Below are 19,961 nucleotides of genomic sequence, written 5' to 3'. Positions count from 1 at the left end.
GGAGGGGGAGAACACAGGCTGGGAATCTGAGATTGGAACCCAATCCTGGTCTGAGCTGAATATAAAGAATAGACACGAGGGAGCGACAGAAGCTTGTATGAGTCTAAATATGAACGCACACATGCATGCACACACAGAGCTCCTAGGGGTAAGCCCACATTTCCATGTAATTAATTTGCTCCATGGAAGTGACCACAATCTACACAGTCAGTGTGTATAGAAGATATATACACAAACATCCTCTATCAAGTGTGTGTGTGTGTGTGTGTTTGTGTGTGCCACACATCCTGCCACACATCCCTATATAAGTTGATTCACATTGATCCTTAACAGCACATCCATCCTTTATCTGTGTGATAAAGTCACTGTCTCACATAGGAAATACGGAACAGTAATGTGTCTGATATCCCAAGATGCTTCATCCCATGGCACCACAGCTCCACAGAAGGAAGGGAAGAGAGAAGGAACTGACTTACCTATCATGTCCCAATTGCTCTGGTAACATGCTGTCAGGACTGATTCCACGTGACTCTTGTTATGGTCTGGAGCTGGTGTGGATGGCGAGTCCACAGATTTCTCTCATGTTACCGTAGGAGACAGAGTAATAAGAAGGCGTGCACAAGGAAGAGACAGTGGAAGCACACGAGGTACAGGGATGGCGAAGCCTGTCTACATTCAGTCAAATGGAGGCTGTGCCCTTGCCTCATCTCTCTTCATCTCACAGACTCTTCCCACACACGTGCAAGCACACACGCCCCAACATACAGACACTTATTTAAATGTACAGATGTGCAGTAATAGCTGTACTGATTTTTTGTGCACACATGGGCGTGTGTGCCTGAGTGAGTGTGTGCTTGTGTGAGTGTGTGCTAGCATGAGTACATGCATGCAAGTGCTCTAGTACAAGTGTGTAGGTCAGAGGATGATATTACGTTCTCTCCTCCAACGTTCTTTAGAGGCAGGGTATCTCTTCTTTCTGCTGCTGTAGTATACTGTATATAACGTGTATTCCAGGCTAACTGGAATACAGATTTTACCCAATACTTTTTAAATTTTTATTGGTTACTTTATTTGTTTACATTTCAAATATTATTTCCCTTACAGGTTTCACCTCTGGAAACCCCCTATCTTATGACCTCATTCTTCCTTCTATGAGGGTGCTCTGCAACCACTCCCTCTTACTGTCCTGGAATTCCACTATGCTGGGGCATCAAGCCTCCTCAGGGCCAACAGCCTCTCCTCTCACTGATGCCAGATAAGGCCATGCTATTTTACATATGTGGCTGGAGCCATGGGTCATTCCATGTGTGCTCTGTTTGGCAGATTAGTCCCTGGAGCTTTGGGGTTCTGGGTGGTTGACATTTTTGTTCTTCTTGGACCATTGAAAACCCCTTCATCTCCTTCAGTCCTTTCTCTAACTCCTCCATTCGAGACCCTGCGCTCAGTCTGATGGCTGGCTGCAAGCATCCTCATCTGTATCAGTAAGGCTCTGACAGATCTTCTTAGAAAGAGCTATATCAGGATCTTGTCAGAAAGCATTTTTTGGCATTAGCAATAGCGTCTGGATTTGCTGTCTGCATAGGGAATGGATTCTTAGGTGGAGCAGTCTCTGGAATGGCCTTTCCTTCAGTCTCTGCTCCACTCTTTGTACCTGTATTTCCTTTAGACAGGAGCAATTCTGGGTTAAAATTTTTGAGAAGGGTGTGTGGTCCCATCCCTCAACCAGGAACCTTGCCTAACCTATGGAAATGGTCTCTACAGGTTCTCTCTCCCCTTTGTTTAGTATTTCAGCTAATTTCATCCCCTTTGGGTCCTGGGAGTCTCTTGCTCTCCTGCCATGTGAGACTTTATGGTGGCTGTCCCCAGATCCCCTGTCCTCCATTTCTCCACACTTCTGTTCAATTTCCTAACCCTCTATATATCTATCCAGTCTCCTTTCTAACCTGATCCCTCCCCTTTTTTCCTCGCCCCTCCTGCTTTCTTCCCAAGTCCCTCCCACAGTGTCCCTCCCATCAATATTTTGTTCCCCTTTCTACGTACGACTGAAGCATCCACACTTTGGTCTTCTGTCTTCTTGAGCTTCATGTGGTCTGCAAGTTATATCGTAGGTATTCTGAGCTTTTTTCCTAATGTACACTTATCAGTGAGTACATACCATGTATGTTCTTTTAGGACTGGGACACAGGAACCACAGGGCAGCCAGGGACAGGATCTTTCTGGTTTCCATCTGTGTCCAGGAGCTGACCCTATGTCACAACTATGCACAACTCAATCCCACCCGGAGAGAGCTGGTGTCTCACAAGTGCTGACACATCTAAGATCACAGGCTCACAGGCTCACATCAGAGACAAGCTCCAGTCAGAAACAGCAAGTCCGAATAACACCAGAGATAGCCAGATGGCGAGCGGTGAGCACAAGATCATAAGTAACAGAAATCAAGCCTACATGGCATCGTTAGAACCCAGTTCTCCCACCACAGCAAGCCCTGGATAACCTAACACACCAGAAAAGCAAGAGTCTGATTTAAAATCATATCTCATGATGATAAAGGACTTTAAGAGGGACATAAATAACCCCTTTTAATAAATACAAGAGAAGCTCAAAGAGTCTTATGGAAGAGATGGAAGAAAGACTATGGGACATGAAGAGGCTTTCTTAAGCTAAGATTGATAAGGGAATGCATTGTTTAATTGACAAGGATGATGGACTGGGTGTTCAGTGTATCTTATACTTTTAATTACAGAATGGCGATAGCTGTGTTCAATTTATATTTGAGAGGAAGTTCTCTTTTCAATTAGACAGAAAGAGTGAGATGTGGATTGTTGTCTACATGCAGGTGAAGGAAAGCACAAGATAAGGCAAGGCCTGTGATTGGGCAGTGACAAAGTAAGGCGGACACAGAGTTTTGGAGAGAGGAGCGACAGAGAGGAGAGTGGAGAAGATGAACCAAGATGGATGCAGAGAAGGACAACCTAGATCTGTGTGACCTTAAAGGGCCACAGGTTGTTATGATGGGCTTTTATAGGACATTTGTCCTATAGGTGGGCAGTGTATATCGATGTTAATTGGTTAACTATTTCTTGTGTGGAGGATTTGCGGGGTGAGAATTTACTCATGTGAATCTGATTGACAAATTACAAGCTTATCGAGTTTTGATTTTACTGGGATACTGGGAATTGTCACTATAACCACAGGGGGCAGATGCTGGGACTGTGAACAGAGTTCACAGCAGACAGTCACAAGAGGGCGGCTGCTGCTGATATTGCAAACTCAGCTAGTCTGATTGAGGTGTTCTGCTGATTAAGATTAAAATACCTTACAGATGCCATGTGGCCCACCCCTACAGACCATAGTGTGGGTTTATGAACTCTCTTTCTTTAAAAAATTACTTACCACAACAGCAAACCCTAAGGGGCCCTCAATGGCGTATGCACCATTTTATACATAAACATCAATATACATGTTTACTCTGTTCTAATTTTATGCTTCTAATAGCTAACGATGAACATTTTATATGTGATTTAATTCTGATGTTTGAATGAGCTGCATTAATTTAGACCTTGTGAAGGACAAGGAAATTCAAAATTAATTTTTAATGCATCAGTCAGCCATTTTTTTAAAATGTGTAATTCCATGCATTTGTCCCTTTTTATTGTTCTTGCAGATATATTTAGTGTAAGGAATCACACACACAGACACACACACACACACACACACACACACACACACACACACATTTAATATATCTGGGAATAAACTTTTAGTAGAGATCATGCATGTGGGAACTAAATGTCAAAAGTTTTCAATGATCTTCCTGGTTGCGGCTGCCATGGAGAGCTCGTAATCAAAACCCCCGAGCAAACTTGAGCCTCGGGACCACAGGTAAGACAAACCTTCCTGCTCCAAGAGACCTGCCTGGTGAACTCAGGACACACAGAGGCAAAATTCCGCTAGGACCGACACTTCCGGTATTTAGCGGGAATCCCAAACCCGTGGATCCCCGCCCGCAGCAGCTCTCTGCTCCCAAACCCCGTGGGAGAGAGACCTCACCGCCTGGAAAGGTGGGCACTCCTGAGACTGCAGAGCGGAAGAGACCACCAACACTGCCCACCCCTGCCCACATCCCTGGCCCAAGAGGAAACTGTATACAGCTTCTGGGTTCCCATAGAGGACGGCCCAGGAGCAGCAGGTCCGCTGCATCTGAGACACCGCCTGAACCTGAAGGGAACGACCAGATAAAGAGTTCTCTGCACCCAAATCCCGTGGGAGGGAGAGCTAAACCTTCAGAGAGGCAGACACACCTGGGAAACCAGAAAAGACTGCACTCTGCCCACATCTCTGACTCCAGAGGAAAACACCAAACACCATCTTGACCCCTGGTGCACGAAAGCTCCTGGAAAGGGCAGTGAAGATCTTCCTGGTTGCTGCCCCCACGGAGAGCTCATAAGAAACACCCCACGAGCAAACTTGAGCCTCAGGACATCAGGTAAGACAAACGTTCCTACTGCAAGCGACCTGCCTATTGAGTTCAGGACACAGGCCCACAGGAACAGCTGAAGACCTGTAGATAGGAAAAACTACCCACCCGAAAGCAGAACACTCTGTTCCCATAACTGGCTGAAAGAAAACAGGAAAACAGGTCTACAGCAGCCCTGACACACAGGCTTATAGGACAGTCTAGCCACTGTCAGAAATAGAAGAACAAAGTAACACTAGAGATAATCTGATAGCGAGAGGCAAACGCAGGAATCCAAGCAACAGAAACCAAGACTACATGGCATCATCAGAGCCCAATTCTCCCACCAAAGCAAACACTGAATATCCAAACACACCAGAAAAGCAAGATCTAGTTTCAAAATCATATTTGATCATGATGCTGGAGGACTTCAAGAAAGACGTGAAGAACTTCCTTAGAGAAACACAGGAAAACATAAATAAACAAGTAGAAGACTACAGAGAGGAATCACAAAAATCCCTGAAAGAATTCCAGGAAAACACAATCAAACAGTTGAAGGAATTGAAAATGGAAATAGAAGCAATCAAGAAAGAACACATGGAAACAACCCTGGATATAGAAAACCAAAAGAAAATACAAGGAGCCGTACATACAAGCTTCACCAACAGAATACAAGAGATAGAAGAGAGAATCTCTGGAGCAGAAGATTCCATAGAAATCATCGACTCAACTGTCAAAGATAATGTAAAGCAGAAAAAGCTACTGGTCCAAAACATACAGGAAATCCAGGACTCAATGAGGAGATCAAACTAAGGATAATAGGTATAGAAGAGAGTGAAGACTCCCAGCTCAAAGGACCAGTAAATATCTTCAACAAAATCATAGAAGAAAACTTCCCTAACCTAAAGAAAGAGATACCCATAAGCCTACAAGAAGTCTACAGAACTCCAAATGGATTGGACCAGAAAAGAAACTCCTCCCATCACATAACAATCAAAACATCAAATGCACAAAATAAAGAAAGAATATTAAAAGCAGTAAGGGAAAAAGGTCAAGTAACATATAAAGGCAGACCTATCAGAATCACACCAGACTTTTTGCCAGAAACTATGAAAGTCAGAAGATCCTGGACAGAGTTCACACAGACCCTAAGAGAACACAACTGCCAGCTCAGGTTACTGTATCCTGCAAAACTCTGAATTAACATAGATGGAGAAACCAAGATATTCCATGACTAAACCAAATTTACACAATATCTTTCTACAAATCCAGCACTACAAAGGATAATAAAGGGTAAAGCCCAACATAAGGAGGCAAGCTATACCCTAAAAGAAGCAAGAAACTAATCGTCTTGGCAACCAAAAAAAGAGAAGAAAAGCACACAAACATAACCTCATATCCAAATATGAATATAACAGGAAGCAATGATCACTATTCCTTAATATCTCTCAACATCAATGGCCTCAACTCCCCAAAAAAAAAACATAGATTAACAAACTGGACACGCAATGAGGACCCTGCATTCTGCTGCCTACAGGAAACACACCTCAGAGACAAAGACAGACACTACCTCAGAGTGAAAGGTGGAAAACAACTTTCCAAATAAATGGTCGGAAGAAGCAAGCTGGAGTAGCCATTCTAATATCAAATAAAATCAATTTTCAACTAAAAGTCATCAAAAAAGATAAGGAAGGACATTTCATATTCATCAAAGGAAAAATCCATCAAGATGAACTCTCAATCCTAAATATCTATGCCCCAAATACAAGGGCAACTACATACGTAAAAGAAACGTTACTAAAGCTCAAAACACACACTGCACCTCACACAATAATAGTAGGAGATTTCAACACCCCACTCTCATCAATGGACAGATCATGGAAACAGAAATTAAACAGAGACATAGACAGACTAAGAGAAGTCATGAGCCAAATGGACTTAACAGATATTTATAGAACATTCTATCCTAAAGCAAAAGGATATACATTCTTCTCAGCTCCTCATGGTAATTTCTCCAAAATTGACCATATAATTGGTCAAAAAACAGGCCTCAACCGGTACAGAAAGATAGGAATAATCCCATGCCTGCTATCAGACCACCACGGCCTAAAGCTGGTCTTCAATAACAATAAGGGAAAAACGCCGACATATACGTGGAAGTTGAACAATGCTCTACTCAGCGATAACCTGGTCAAGGAAGAAATAAAGAAAGAAATTAAAGACTTCTTAGAATTTAATGAAAATGAAGGTACAACATACCCAAACTTATGGGACACAATGAAAGCTGTGCTAATAGGAAAACTCATAGCGCTGAGTGCCTGCAGAAAGAAACAGGAAAGAGCATATGTCAGCAGCTTGACAGCACACCTAAAAGCTCTAGAACAAAAAGAAGCAAATACACCCAGGAGGAGTAGAAGGCAGGAAATAATCAAACTCAGAGCTGAAATCAACCAAGTAGAAACAAAAAGGAACATAGAAAGAATCAACAGAACCAAAAGTTGGTTCTTTGAGAAAATCAACAAGATAGATGAACCCTTAGCCAGACTAACGAGAGGACACAGAGAGTGTGTCCAAATTAACAAAATCAGAAATGAAAAGGGAGACATAACTACAGATTCAGAGGAAATTCAAAAAATCATCAGATCTTACTATAAAAGCCTATATTCAACAAAACTTGAAAATCTACAGGAAATGGACAATTTCCTAGACAGATACCAGGTACCGAAGTTAAATCAGGAACAGATAAACCAGTTAAACAACCCCATAACTCCTAAGGAAATAGAAGCAGTCATTAAAGGTCTCCCAAACAAAAGGAGCCCAGGTCCAGACGGTTTTAGTGCAGAATTCTATCCAAACTTCATAGAAGACATCATACCAACATTATCCAAACTATTCCACAAAATTGAAACAGATGGATCACTACCGAATTCCTTCTATGAAGCCACAATTACTCTTATACCTAAACCACACAAAGACCCAACAAAGAAAGAGAACTTCAGACCATTTCCCTTATGAATATCGATGCAAAAATACTCAATAAAATTCTGGCAAACCGAATCCACGAGCACATCAAAAGAATCATCCACCATAATCAAGTAGGCTTCATCCCAGGCATGCAGGGATGGTTTAATATACAGAAAACCATCAACGTGATCCATTATATAAACAAACTGAAAGAACAAAACCACATGATCATTTCATTAGATGCTGAGAAAGCATTTGACAAAATTCAACACCCCTTCATGATAAAAGTCCTGGAGAGAATAGGAATTCAAGGCCCATACCTAAACATAGTAAAAGCCATATACAGCAAACCAGTTGCTAACATTAAACTAAATGGAGAGAAACTTGAAGCAATCCCACTAAAATCAGGGACTAGACAAGGCTGCCCACTCTCTCCCTACTTATTCAATATAGTTCTTGAAGTTCTAGCCAGAGCAATCAGACAACAAAAGGAGGTCAAGGGGATACAGATCAGAAAAGAAGAAGTCAAAATATCACTTTTTGCAGATGACATGATAGTATATTTAAGTGATCCCAAAAGTTCCACCAGAGAACTACTAAAGCTGATAAACAACTTCAGCAAAGTGGATGGGTATAAAATTAACTCAAATAAATCAGTAGCCTTCCTCTACACAAAAGAGAAACAAGCCGAGAAAGAAATTAGGGAAACGACACCCTTCATAACAGACCCAAATAATGTAAAGTACCTTGGTGTGACTTTAACCAAGCAAGTAAAAGATCTGTACAATAAGAACTTCAAGCCTCTGAAGAAAGAAATTGAAGAAGACCTCAGAAAATGGAAAGATCTCCCATGCTCATGGATTGGCAGGATTAATATAGTAAAAATGGCCATTTTACCAAAAGCGATCTACACATTCAATGCAATCCCCATCAAAATACCAATCCAATTCTTCAAAGAGTTAGACAGAACAATTTGCAAATTCATCTGGAATAACAAAAAACCCAGGATAGCTAAAACTATCCTCAACAATAAAAGGAATTCAGCAGAATCACTATCCCTGTACTCAAGCAGTGTTACAGAGCAATAGCGATAAAAACTGCATGGTATTGGTACAGAGACAGACAGATAGACCAATGGAATAGAATTGAAGGCCTTGAAATGAACCCACACACCTATGGTCACTTGATTTTTCACAAAGGAGCCAAAACCATTCAATGGAAAAAAGATAGCATTTTCAGCAAATGGTGCTGGTTCAACTGGAGGTCAACATGTAGAAAAATGCAGATCAATCCATGCTTATCACCCTGTACAAAGCTTAAGTCCAGGTGGATCAAGGACCTCCACATCAAACCAAATATACTCAAAGTAATAGAAGAAATATTGGGGAAGCAACTCGACCACATGTTCACTGGAAAAAATTTCCTGAACAAAACACCAATGGCTTATGCTCTAAGATCAAGAATCGACAAATGGGATCTCATAAAACTGCAAAGCTTCTGTAAGGCAAAGGACAGTGTAGTTAGGACAAAACGGCAACCAACAGATTGGGAAAAGATCTTTACCAATGCTACAACAGATAGAGAGCTTATGTCCAAAATATACAAAGAACTCAAGAAGTTAGACCGCAGGGAGACAAATAACCCTATTAAAAAATGGGGTTCAGAGCTAAACAAAGATTTCACAGCTGAGGAATGTCGAATGGCTAAGAAACACCTAAAGAAATGTTCAAAATCTTTAGTCATAAGGGAAATGCAACTCAAAACAACCCTGAGATTTCACCTCACAACAGTGAGAATGGCTAAGATCAAAAACTCAGGTGACAGCAGATGCTGGCGAGGATGTGGAGAAAGAGGAACACTCCTCCATTGTTGGTGGGATTGCAGACTGGTACAACCATTCTAGAAATCAGTCTGGATGTTCCTCAGAAAATTGGACATTGAACTACCTGAGGACCCAGCTATACCTCTCTTGGGCATATACCCAAAAGATGCCCCAACATACAAAAAAAGACACGTGCTCCACTATGTTCATCGCAGCCTTATTTATAATAGCCAGAAGCTGGAAAGAACCCAGATGCCCTTCAACAGAGGAATGGATACAGAAAATGTGGTACATCTACACAATGGAATATTACTCAGCTATCAAAAGCAATGACTTTATGAAATTCATAGGCAAATGGATGGAACTGGAAAATATCATCCTGAGTGAGGTAACCCAATCACAGAAAAACACACATGGTATGCACTCATTGATAAGTGGCTATTAGCCCAAATGCTTGAATTACCCTAGATGCACAGAACACATGAAACTCAAGGCAGATGATCAAAATGCGAATGCTTCACTCCTTCTTTAAAAGAGGGAACAAGAATACCCTTGGCAGGGAATAGGGAGGGAAAGATTAAAACAGAGATTGAAGGAATACCCATTCAGAGCCCGCCCCACATGTGGCCCATACATATACAGCCACCCAATTAGACAAGATGGATGAAGCAAAGAAGTGCAGGCCGACAGGAGCCGGATGTAGATCTCTCCCCAGAGACACAGACAGAATACAGCAAATACATAGGTGAATGCCAGCAGCAAACCACTGAACTGTGAATGGGACCCCTGTTGAAGGATCAGAGAAAGGACTGGAAGAGCTTGAAGGTGCTCCAGACCCCATATGAACAACAATACCAACCAACCAGAGCTTCCAGGGACTAAGCCACTACCCAAAGACTATACATGGACTGACCCTGGGCTCCAACCTCATAGGTAGCAATGAATAACCTAGTAAGAGCACCAGTGGAAGGGGAAGCCCTTGGTGATTGTTGGGGGGAGGGTGGTAATGGGGAAGGATGGGGAGGGGAGCACCAATATAGAAGGGGATGGGGAGGGGTTATGGGGATGTTGGCCCGGAATCCAAGAAAGGGAATAACAATCGAAATGTAAATAAGAAATATTCATGTTAATAAAGATAAAAAATGGAATTAGGATATTTCCCTGAGAAAAGTAAAGTTCTATTGAATAAAGTGTAAATTTAAGGGAACCCCCAGAATATACGAAGTGATAAATACAGTACAGAAAAGTTGTGAAAGAAAATGACTGCCCTGCCAAAAATTTGAAATCAATATTTCCGTCCTGAAAGTTAAGGCACAATTTAAAGAGAATCGATGTGTGTTCAGAAAATTGGCTGGAACGTTTGGTGCTCTGAGATTGATAGAATATTGCTAATACATTAGCACATTATTTTGTAGACTTTTATTCATCTGTGTCACAATTTTGTCATAGTGTGCTAATTAGACATACACTGAGGACATTAAAAACACTGCGACAGCCAATGCTGAGACTCTGTCAGGCAGCAAGGGTCAGATCATAGTGGTCTCCTTTGTTTCACTCAGAGCTGTCGCAAGTCTTTTGTTTCACTTAGACCCTTCTTGGGGTCGTTAGTCCTTATTTTATGCCAGATTTTCACTAGCGGCTGTCTAGTTCTTTCAAATGAGGTCATGAAAATATATGATATACCTTATTCCAAAGAGAACTCCACAAGGATGCTTCTCCAAAATAAAAACTTATCAAATCCCTGAATGCTCTCTGCTGTATCCAAGACAATGATTTCTTTTAAGGCATTGCCTACCATGAAGGCAAAAACATGGAGGAAGATGATAAGGAGCCTCCAGACTGGGATCATGGTGCAGATTGCAGCAAGAATTGCCATGATTGATCCCAAGCACCAAGGGAAGGTCCTGATTTTAATGTGGCAACTTTACACACATAACTGACAGAATTGAAAATAACAACTGAACACATGAACATGGGTACAACTTGTTCTTGACCCAGAATGTTCGCGATGCTGGATGAGAAGCTGCACAAAACAGACATATTTGTGCTGTGAGGAATAAGGAGAAATTGTGGACAGAAACTTGGAGACCAAAGGACTTCTGAGGCTGGGTTGTGTGTACAGAATATGTGCATGGTCAGATGCAGGGAATGCAGGGTGTCCATAAGCAGAATGAGAGAGATGTGGTGATTAGGATGCCTGTCACCCGCTTCTGGCCACCACCTAGACTATTACACCACTTGTGGATCTCCTTTCTGATGTCTACTTTCTTTTGTGGGCGTATGCTGTCCACCCATTAACTTTTATGTCATCAACATTACTCTGTACCCTGGATTTCGGTGATTCGAATTGCTAAATATAGCTGATTCAAATACACAGCCTGTGACCTCTATAGTGGAATTAAAGCCTTCTGTCGAGTTGATATAAGCTAGACCTAATGATAAAAAAAACAAAACAAAACAAAACAAAAAAAAAACTGTCAAGGGGGGCAATATAGAAGAAAGTGTCTTGATCCTGTCCCTGAAACAGACTTTTCTCCTACACAGTATCCTCCCTTATTTCTCTCAAAGCAGAAGTCATTCTTCCTTGACGTCGTTCACCCGAGAAAGCATACCCATGCCAGCAGCATGAAGGCAGAAGCTGTGAGGAAACATAATCCCAGAGCGATGACCACGCTGTACTCCCCAGACTAAGAGGTCTCCATGGGAACGTCTTCAAGGTTAGAGTGGAATATTGTTGTCACGGTTATAGATGAGCACTTTGACCATACGCCCCAGACTACGGAGGTCTTTACCGACACGTCTTCTAGATCCTGTCTAGAAACTGATCCTGAAGAGAAAAAAAACAAAAAGCTTGGAGAGGCCGGGAATCGAACCCGAGACAACATACTTGCAAGGTATGCGCTCTACCACTGAGCTACAACTCAAAGCCTCACTCCAGACCTCTTTCCAGCCTATATGAAGTGACAGAGACTCAAGCTACTTTTTATAGTGCCTGAAGATATTTATATCACATATTTGTATATCATTATCGACAATTTTTATGTCATCACTTCTATGGGAAAAGAATCGATTTCCAATGCAAACAAAACAAGATCAAGAACCACAACAAATTTTGTGCTCTGCAAAACATGGCAGACCTACATCACTTGAGACCATTGTGCTAAATTCATTAGAATGTGCTTCTGAAGGATTAGGAACATCAGGCAATATTGAAGCAGGGATTGGGTAGATGGCATTCTGAGGTTGGGTACAGCGAGTCTACGGTTGCCTTTAGTCTTCTGGGCCTCCCTTCTATGGAGCCTACCAGGAACTCTCTCAGACCCAGGCTCTGCGCCTGCCCAAATCTGGGTATAAATTTTATCTTAGGCAACATTGTACATTTACAAATGTTCTGAGGAAGGAAGAACCTTGAAGATCAAACGCAGGGTCAAGTGAAGAAGCATACAAGAGAAGTACCTTGATCCAGCCTCTGATGGAAACAGTTTTTTTTTTTTTTATCATTAGGTCTAGCTTATACCAACTCGACAGAAGGCTTTAATTCCACTATAGAGGTCACAGGCTGTGCATTTGAATCAGCTATATTTAGCTATTTGAATCACTGAAATCCAGGGTACAGAGTAATGTTGATGACATAAAAGTTAATGGGTGGACAGCATACGCCCACAAAAGAAAGTAGACATCAGAAAGGAGATCCACAAGTGGTGTAATAGCCTAGGTGGTGGCCAGAAGCGGGTGACAGGCATCCTAATCACCACATCTCTCTCATTCTGCTTATGGACACCCTGCATTCCCTGCATCTGACCATGCACATATTCTGTACACACAACCCAGCCTCAGAAGTCCTTTGGTCTCCAAGTTTCTGTCCACAATTTCTCCTTATTCCTCACGGCACAAATATGTCTGTTTTGTGCAGCTTCTCATCCAGCATCGAGAACATTCTGGGTCAAGAACAAGTTGTACCCATGTTCATGTGTTCAGTTGTTATTTTCAATTTTGTCAGTTATGTGTGTAAAGTTGCTACATTAAAATCAGAACCTTTCCTTGGTGCTTGGGAGCAGTCATGGCAATTCTTGCTGCAATCTGCACCACGATTCCAGACCGGAGGCTCCTTATCATCTTCCTCCGCGTTTTTGCCTTCATGGCAGGCAATGCCTTAAAAGTAATCATTGTCTTGGAACCAGCAGTGATGTTCCTGAGCTGGATAATTTTTTATACGATATATTTCTTTATTTACATTTCAAATTATCCCCTTGCCCGGTGTTCTGTCCTTAAACACCCTCTGCCCTCCCTTGTCCCCCTTCCCTTCCTCTTCCCCATAAAGGTGTTTCCCTCCCTTCCAGCCAGCTTACCACTCCTCCGATGTTCCCCTGCACTGGGGGTCCAACCTTCGCAGGACCAAGGGCTTCCCCTTCCACTGGTGACCCAACAAGTCTATTCTCTGCTACATATGCATTTGGAGCCTTGGGTCAGTCTGTGTATAGTCTTTGGGTAGTGGTTTAGTCCCTGGTAGCTCTGGTTTGTTGGCATTGTTGTTCTTATGGGGTTGCAAGTCCCTTTAGCGCTTTCAATCCTTTCTCTAATTCCTCCCACGGGTATCTCTCTTCTCAGTTCAATGGTTTGCTGCTAGCATTCACCTCTGTATTTGACATGTTCTGGTTGTGTCTCTCAAGAGACATCTCTCTACGGTTCCTGTCGGCCTGCACGTCTTTGGTTCATCCATCTTAACTAGTTTTGGTGACTGCATATATATGGGCCACATGTGGGGTCGGGTGTGAATGGCCATTTCTTCGATCTCTGCTATAAACTTTGCCTCCACCTCCCCTCCTATGAATATTTTTGTTCCCCCTTTTAAGAAGGAGTGAATCATCTGCACTTTGGTCATATTTCTTCTTGAGCTTCATGTGGTCTGTGGATTGTATTTTGGGTAATTTGAGTTTTGGGCTAAAATCCACTTATCAGTGACTTCATAACATGTGTGCTTTTCTGTGATTGGATTACCTCACTCAGGATGATACTGTCTAGTTCCATCATTTGCCTATGCATTTCATGAAGTCATTGTTTTTGATAGCTGAGTAGTACTCCATTGTGTAGATGTAACACATTTTCTGTATCCATTCCTCTGTTGAAGGGCATCTGGGTTCTTTCCAGCTCCTGGCTTTTATAAATACGTCTGCTATGAACATAGTGGAGCATGTGTCTTTGTTGTATGTTGGAGCATCTTTTGGGTATATGCCCCAGAGATTTATAGCTGGGCCCTCAAGTACTTTAATGTCCAATTTTCTGAGGAACCTCCAGACTGATTTCCAGAGTGGTTGTACCAGTTTGCAATCCCACCAACAATGGAGGAGTGTTCCTTTTTCTCCACATTCTTGCCAGCATCTGCTGTTACCTGAGTTTTTGATCTTGGCGATTCTAATTGGAGTGAGGTGGATCTCAGGGTTATTTTGATTTGCATTTCCCTGATGACTACGGATTTTAAACATTTCTTTAGGTGCTTCTCAGTCATTTGATATTTGTAAACTGAGAATTCTTTGTTTAGCTCTGTACCCCATTTTTATTATGGTTATTTGGCTCTTTGGAGTGTAACTTCTTCAATTCTTTATATGTTATGCATATTAACCCTCTATCGGATGTAGGATTGGTAAAGATCTTTTCCCAATCTGTTGGTTGCCATATTGTCCTAACCACAGTGTCCTTTGCCTTACAGATGCTTTGCAGTTTTATGAGATCCCATTTGTCGATTCTTGATCTTAGAGCATAAGCCATTGGTGTTTTGTTCAGGAAATTTGCTTCTATGAAGTTATGATAGAATTCTGCACTAAACCCATCTAGTCCTGGGGTCTCTTTGGTTGGGAGACTTTTAGTAACTTCTTCTATTTCTTGAGGTGTTATGGAAATGGTTATGTGGTTTGTCTAATCTGGATTTAACTTTGGAACCTGGTATCTATCTAGATAATTGTCCATTTCCTCCAGATTTTCTAGTTTTGTTGAGTATAAGCTTTTGCAGTAGGATCTGATGATTTTTTAAAAATTTTTCTCAGATTTAGTTGTTAAGTCTTTCTTTTCATTTCTTATTTTGGTAATTTGGATACTCTTTCTGTGCCCTCTGGTTAGTTTGGCTAACGATTGTTCTATCTTGTTCTTTTTGTTTCTACATGGTTGATTTCAGCCCTGAGTTTGATTATTTCTTGCCCTCTACTACTCTTGGGTGTATTTGCTTTTTTTGTTCTAGAGATTTTGGGTGTGCTGTCAAACCACTATTGTATACTCTCCCGTTTCTTTCTGGAGGCACTCAGAGCCATGAATTTTCCTCTTTCCACTACTTTCCTTGTGTCCCATATATTTTGGCATGTTGTACCTTCATTTTAATTAAAGTTTAAATCTTGAGTTTCTTTGTTTCTTTCTTGATCAAGTTATCATTGAGTAGACATGAGAGAAATCTGTGGACGCGCCATCCACACCAGCTCCAGACCATAACAAGAGTCACGTGGAATCAGTCCTGACAGCATGTTACCAGAGCAATTGGGACATGATAGGTAAGTCAGTTCCTTCTCTCTTCCCTTCCTTCTGTGGAGCTGTGGTGCCATGGGATGAAGCATCTTGGGATATCAGACACATTACTGTTCGGTATTTCCTATGTGAGACAGTGACTTTATCACACAGATAAAGGATGGATGTGCTGTAAAGGATCAATGTGAATCAACTTATATAGGGATTTGTGGCAGGATGTGTGGCACACACACACACACACACACACACACACACACACTTGATAGAGGATGTTCGTGTATTTATCTTCTATACACACTGACTGTGTAGATTGTGGTCACTTCCATGGAGCAAATTAATTACATGGAAACGTGGGCTTACCCCTAGGAGCTCTGTGTGTGCATGCATGTGTGCGTTCATATTTAGACTCATACAAGCTTCTGTCGCTCCCTCGTGTCTATTCTTTATATTCAGCTCAGACCAGGATTGGGTTCCAATCTCAGATTCCCAGCCTGTGTTCTCCCCCTCCATCTGGCCAGACTCGCACAGATGCAGTTCCCATTACAGCCACGGGGTGGAAGCAAATCTATATTCTTAAATATTCATGACAAGTCTGATGTTTTACAGAGTAGCAAATATCCCCCAGTGAATGGACTTCTCCTGCCTTTGTGAGTTTCACAGGTGTCCTAGTAAAGTTCCCTTTATGAATGACCGCAAAGCTAGTGCTCAACAACTCATTTCACCTCTGCTTAGTGTAAATGTGCAGGTCAAAATGTATATATACAGGGGTGATTTGTATAGAATATAGTATTCATGCTTGGATTTTGTTCTGTCGCTTTTAGTTGCTTTTTGAAACATTCCAACCCCTCTCCAGAAGGCTATGGTAGGGCTACCCTTATCCCTCCCTGTCAGACAACATCATTCTCTGTCCATCATTTGCGTTGTGCTGTATTATGCTCCCCTGTGGCTCTGCAGAGCAACCGTGTGTGTGTGTGTGTGTGTGTGTGTGTGTGTGTGTGTGTGTGTGTGTGTGTGTGTGTGTGTGAACTGTTTTACAATTATTCTTTCACGGCAAAAACTAGAATCATTCTGTTCAGGACAGTTTATACTTTGTTTTTATGTGTGTTCACCTGTGTGTGCATGTGCACATAGCCTTCTGAGTGTGTGTGTGTGTGTGTGTGTGTGTGTGTGTGAATGTTTTTACAATTATTCTTTCACGGCAAAACTAGAATCATTCTGTTCACTACAGTTTATACTTTGTTTTTATGTGATCTTCAGTTTATTGATAAGTGAAGTGATTAAGATATTAAAAAAAAACCTGTAGACCAGATGCTATGTAGTCCTGTGGCACTGCATAGCTACAGGCAGCCATTCAAATTTAAGATTAAATTCATATGAAATTCAAATTTCACTTCCCTTTCCTACTCATCCTATTTCAAGTGTTTGTGTATTCAGTGTTCAAACTTCAAAGAACTTACAAGCAAAGAAAAAAATAAGATTTATGCTCAATTTCTCAGCGTACTACTATAACCAACGTTTTATGTAAAGGGGAACTGTTGGTTATTTACTCTACTCATGGAGCAGGAAAGGCTACCCTGTCCTGGTCTCGAATTGTAAACTTTGTTTACTTTATAAACGTTGTAAACCCTCAAGACAGGAAAGCGCCAGGTTCCTGCTTGAGGAGCATCAGGCGGCCTCCCTAACTATCATAACAGCTTTTCGAGCCTCTGTAAATGTCACAATTATCTGCAGCCTCTCAACAGGACCTATCCCAGATTTTGCTAATTTTTGGTGAAAAATCTGAAATAAAAGCGACCAGTCCCCAAGCATGAGAACTCAACTATCCATGAACAAGAAAACCTACCAATTGCTGAGCTTCCCCAAGGTCAGGACTTGAAATCTCACCAATCATCACCCTGGAAATCTCCACCTTATAAGATGTATGCCACTAAGAAACCATATGTAAACACTGCATCTGCTCAGTTCCAGGCTGTGAGCTCCCTTCCAGGAGAATAGGCCGACATTGCTGAAGTCCATTCTCCTCACCCTGAACCCTGCTTAATGTGACTCTTCCTCCGAAGCCAGGAAGCAATGAAGGGAAGGGAAGGAGTGAAGAGAAGAACCTGGCACGAGCCTACTGAGCTCCTCATGCTTAGCCGGGGATATTATCCTCCCTTGGAAGCTGCAACAATGAAGGAAATGGCTGAGGCTCCTGTGAAGCACCCACATCGACCAGCAAGGAATACGCGACACCGTTGGGCTCTTCCTAACAGCCTTTATTGCAGGAACACCTCATTCTTGATACGGGGGACCGGGGAACAAAGGCACTCGCCTTAAATACAAGACAGACAGTGGCTGTAAACTTGTCCTCTGGGGATTGGTGGAGTATGAAATAACTTATTAGCATGAATATCACCCTGGCCTTGTAAATGCCAGAGGAAGGCCAAAGACATGGCTATAATGGTTGTAATACCACAAACGACCACTAGATGTCAGCGCCATCTTTAGCCGCTCCCAACACTCCTGGACACCTTAGCTCCGCTCAGAATGCCCTGCCCTGAGAGTTGCCATGCTTGTGGTGAAGAGGCTTCCTCTCAGAGCTATGTTGCTCCAGAACAGTAGTGTCTCAGGATGCCCTTCAACTGGGCTGTGTGGCTCCTGGGCTTCCGTGTTCCAGGGCGCCTTCCCATATGAGCAAGAAGGCCAACAGAACTACTGCAAAAGAATTAGCATTTATCTGAACCTTCTTTGCATACCAAGATTTAGCAAATATGGTAAGTTTCAGTAATGGAAGAACCCTATGTAATATACAAGTGCTTATAACGTTACATTGGCACCCATTTCCAACCCTCCCTGAAATACAGATCTACCCAACAATCTGCCTTTGCTGCAAAAACCTTGTAACAGATTGGAAATTTAGGTTGACTTTATCAGCTAATAGCACCTGGTGATCAGCTCTAACTAATGTCACCAAAAGAAGGACAACTAGACCTAGTGACTTCCTTATGGAGGCTGTGGGAGTAAAAACACGTTTGACTTATATTTTGCCAAACTCAAATTTAGCGTATCCTCTACATTCAATGTGAATTTAAACCATACAGAAGTAAGCCAAAGAAAGTATGATATACTAATCGTAAAATCAGCAATCTCTGTGTAGCAAATCCCATACGTCAGAAGCTGAGCTCTTATAGAGCTCTTATAGAAACTGTTGCAAAGTATAGTGGCCATTTTATGTCTCAATTTGATTGACCAAACACTTTTGGGGGTGTGTCTTTGAGGATGAGATTAAACTTGAATTGGGGCCTTCTCAGATGTGACATTGGCTCTTTCAGCTCTTTGTCCTTGAGATGGGGCTGGAACTAATCAATAGATTATCATGTGTTTACACCATGACTGCCTAATGATTGTGTAAGCCATTTTGTATCGCATCTATATAATCCTCTTTGGATATGTATCTCTAGAGATGATGGGCTAATACGGAATGTTGGGGAGAACACATTTTTATCTTTAAAAAAGACATAATACTTTAGAGATTTACCTAATAGCAACTGAACACAATGGAACAGGCCTTTAATCCAAGCACTTGGGAGGCTGATCAGAAATTTAACATCATCCTCAAATATTCTCTCAAGCAAAACAAGGGCTGAAGTTGTAGCTCAGCTGGTAGAGGACTTGCTTAGCATCTGTGGACCCCTGGATTCGGTCCTCGGCACTAAATGTAAATGGACTTTCTGGTGCATGCCTGTAATCCTAGCACTTAGACTGTGGAGACAGGAAAATTGGGAAATCAAGGCCATCCTCAATTAGCAAATTCAGGAACAGTATGGGATGCATGACCTTCCCCACCATATCTAAAAATAGGAGAGAAAAGAACATCCACACAAACAAATAGATGGCATAGATGAATGGTACCAACTGTTGGCAAGCACGTGGAATACATGTGATTCTGACCTGGAAACACAGACTGGAACAATCGTTTTTAAATCCTGCTTGTCAGTATCTACTGGGACAAGTATGCACAAATTGTATGAGTCAGAAATGCCATTTAAGAAACAAATCTAGAACTACAAGTGGGTTTTGGAAGTTTCTTGAGTTGTACACCAGGGGAACATGCTAGATTCATTATATCAATCTTATATATGCTATTCTACTCTATATCCTAACAGTGCTATAAGAATACAACTCTGTTTATATTTTATATAACCACTGTTGTCATCCACAGTATCATAG

General features: G+C 41.8%; 2 pseudogenes; one reads left to right on the top strand and one right to left on the bottom strand.

Annotated features, from left to right (window-relative positions):
- Positions 1–10,797: 10,797 nt before the first annotated feature.
- On the bottom strand, positions 10,798–11,858 carry Parl-ps6 (presenilin associated, rhomboid-like, pseudogene 6; annotated as a pseudogene).
- An 84-nt stretch (positions 11,859–11,942) lies between these two features.
- LOC134484199 (presenilin-associated rhomboid-like protein, mitochondrial) lies at positions 11,943–17,872 on the top strand (annotated as a pseudogene).
- Positions 17,873–19,961: the final 2,089 nt, after the last annotated feature.

This window comes from Rattus norvegicus, chromosome X (assembly GCF_036323735.1).
Source record: "Rattus norvegicus strain BN/NHsdMcwi chromosome X, GRCr8, whole genome shotgun sequence".
NCBI lineage: Eukaryota > Metazoa > Chordata > Mammalia > Rodentia > Muridae > Rattus > Rattus norvegicus.
The sequence above is the reverse complement of the archived record's forward strand: the minus strand, read 5'-3'. Positions and strand labels throughout refer to the sequence as shown.